Source organism: Ornithodoros turicata, unplaced genomic scaffold, assembly GCF_037126465.1.
Source record: "Ornithodoros turicata isolate Travis unplaced genomic scaffold, ASM3712646v1 ctg00001206.1, whole genome shotgun sequence".
In the NCBI taxonomy this organism is placed as follows: Eukaryota; Metazoa; Arthropoda; class Arachnida; order Ixodida; family Argasidae; genus Ornithodoros; species Ornithodoros turicata.
The window spans coordinates 70657-74190 of NW_026999502.1; positions in this window are offsets into that span (position 1 = coordinate 70657).

Here is a 3534-nt window from a genome sequence, read left to right on the forward strand (position 1 = left end):
GGGCAGATTCTCAGTTTTGGTGTCAGTGATTTATCCACACCCTCCTACATCCCTATGACACCACTGGTCTCCCGAAGCCACATGAACGCGCAATGTGCTATGCGCTCACTTATCTGTCAACAACGGGCGCAACATTGTGCAACAATCCTACCGCGCAAGCAACACACCTTTCGCCGTTCACATGCCACAGCGGAGGTCAAACGTGGCATCCCTCCCTTTCCTCCTTCATTGGTACACTCTGCTTCCAAATCCAACCGAGTGCAGGTTGACCGCACCCTCCAAACAGCATACCCCTCCTTCGCTTACGCTTTTGCCGCCACTACCGGGAAACCCACGCAAACACAGACGAGCAGGACGCTAGCGTCGTAATCCTGCAGCCCCGCACACCCAGCTGAGGCCTTTGTTGGAGTTCACCTTCAAAACCCCGTCACCGACTTCAGAAGCCATCATAGGAATTCAACTTCAAAACCCCATCACAAACTTCAACTTCAAAATCCATCACCGTCTTCAGAACCCATCATAGGAATTCAACTTCAAAGCTCCATCCCAAACTTCAAAATCCATCACCGACTTCAGAACCCATCATAGAAATTCAACTTCAAAATCCACACCGACTTCAGAATCCATCATAGGAATTCAACTTCAAAACCCCATCACAAACTTCACCTTCAAAATCCATCACCGACTCCAGAACCCATCATAGGAATTCAACTTCAAAACTGCGTGGGATCTGAAGTTGAATTCTGATGATGGGCTCTGAAGTCGGTGATGGTTTCTGAAGTTGGAAGTCGATGATGGGTTCTGAAGTTGAAGTTGAATGATGTGATGTGATGGGTTCTGAATTTGAAGTTGAATGATGGGTTATGATGTGATGAATTCTGAAGTTGAAGTTGAATGATGGGTTATGAAGTGATGAATTCTGAAGTTGAAGTTGAGTGATGGGCTCGTGATGTGATAGTTTATGACGGTGTGATGTGTGGATGTGATGTGATGGGCTTTGCAGAAAACTGACCATGATGTGATGTTGAATGAATTCTTATGAAAATGCCGACCTATGCGCGGTAGCCCCTCCTCCCGCTACCCGCCCACTGCCGGGACTCAGAATGGCGAAGGGCACTGAAGCTACTGCTTTCGAATATCATTTTTCTTTTAATTTATTTCCTAAACACAAATGGCATTGTACACAGCACATACTACAAACGACAGTACATAAACATACTGTTGGAAAAACCTCTGAAGCACAGTGGAGGGGCAAGGTTCTACTATCCTCGCTTCACAAACACATTCATAAACTTCTCTCATCTCTCTCCGAAGAGAAAATAGTAAATGGGTGGGTTGAACAGCAAACTGAGAAATGTTTGTATACAGGGTGTCCCAGCTAATGTGAACCATCGTTTTAAAACAGGGGAAGCTTCTACGCGAACTGCAGCTGCTGAACCTTGTTAACAGCGTGATCTGCCTACCCGTTTTTTCCCTCAATGCTGCTAATAAATAACTTAGCGATAACAAAGAAAACTTTTTCACTTATTATATAGGGTCGATGTGTCAACCAGAAGCATTAAACTGCGTTGAGAAACACCTACCCCCTGTCTCAGTCAAAGTACAGCTTTTTTGTTTTTTCAAGAGAAATGCACCGCGTTAGGACCCTGAAATCTACATCAAAGGTGGACATTTATTCACATACACGTGGACGCTAGCCCTATTTAAAAATACATCAGAAAATCTTACAAAAGAAATCTCTCAAACCTTTGAGGGAATTTCTATGAGGTTTGTGGGATTTGCTCCTACAAGTAGCCTTCCCCACCGGGGTGTGGTCTAAATAACCGGTACGTTCCCTATCGCCAACCAAGAATGACTCTGACACAGGTTTGGAATAACCTACATTGCTGACTTTATTGCTGCAACGTCTGATCCCTTCCAAGTCCCAGGCACGAGTGTCCCCTTCCTCCCTAGGATCCCCTCCCGCGACCACTTCCACTGACCTACTTCGATGCGCCAAATCGGCCCACGCGGCAAAACTGGCCAGTGGAAAATCCCTTGTCGAGGGATCGCCTGGGGGGTTGAGGTCACGGGACGGTTCCCCATGTGTTCCCCAAACTGAGTCACCACACTCCCCCCCCCCCCACCTAAGGCCCCGACGGTGGTTCGAACCTAGAAAGTCCATCAGTTCCTGGTCGAACGCAGCGGTCGACTTCGGGGCCTGGACGCTGGGGGGCACCGGGTTGAGGGTGACGCCAGCGGTGGGAAGGCCCTCGGCGGTGGCTCTGCCGCGCGGCAGAAGCCGCCCTCCAGCAGAAGCTCCGGCCGAAACTCCCGAAGGATCTGCAGGGCGGCGGCGACAGCGTCCTCGGCGGAGGTCGCAGGTGGAGCGTCCGGGACTGCCAGAGTTCGGGTGGCCGCTGCGGTCCGGTGACGGTCACCCAGCTCGTGGGTTGTGCAGTGGATCACCAACCTACCGCAGGTCCCGCAGAGACGAGCCGTCTCCTCCTCAGTGTAGACTGCCGGGGGCTCTGAGGGGTACCGGTCGCACAGGAGATGGCCCCGGAATGTGGCTGCCACGGTCTCAGGAGCAGCGCCACGGAGGGGACGCGGCTGGTCGCGCCACCTCCTCGGTGACACGAAGCACACTGGCTCCTCCCCGACCTGCACCGTCCAGGTGGCAACGGAGTGGCGACTCTGAGTCGCCCGCGGGGTGGGTCCGGCCGAGGGCGCAGTCGTCGAGCCTCTTCTCGGGAGACGGGTGCTCCTCGTCGTCGAACGATCCCTGATGACCGCGTTCGGAGTGGCATGCGTGAGGTTGGGGGTCCTGAAAAGACAGAATGTGCGGAGACACGGAAATGTTATCGCTCGCGGAAATTGTACGCGCGAGAACGCTGACCTACAGCTCGTGTTCCGCCGCAGGTAGGGCATGCCGCCCTACCACGTTGCCTTGGGCTAAAGCCGCCCAGGTCACCCTGCAGCTGGTTAGGTGGGCGGATAGCCTCGTCCCCCTCGTCCGCCGCGTGGTCGCGTTCATGATAGCGTTTTAAGTCGCCAACATGAACAGGTCCAGTCTCCTCCGCCGTGTTCACACGACGGAGTCGGTACGACAAGCGAGATAATCGGGAAATCACCCGAAAAGGTCCCTCCCAGCGCTGCGCCAGTGACGCTGCGAAACCTATAGCAGCGTTGCTCAGCGGGTGTGCGCGCTTCAAGACCAAATCCTCTACTTCGCATGATAGAGGACGGTGCTCCTTATCGTAGTGACGCGCTAGTTGGCGCCGTCCAGGCTCTCCCTTGCGGAATTCACCGCACCCGAAAGCCGACTACGCAACTCGCTCGCGTACCTCGACAGATTCCGAGCAATCGGTGGTGGTGGTGGTGGTGGTGATAGGGCTTGCCGTTGTCGGCCTCACGTATGTGGCAACGTCACGACTCACGCCCTGGGGGAATGTGCGTCCTGGGCCGACTTCTAAGGGAACTGTGCCGAGCAATCGGCTCCGTGCACTGTATCAGTCCGTTCTCCAATGGGAAAGCAACCTCCTTCCCAGAGTT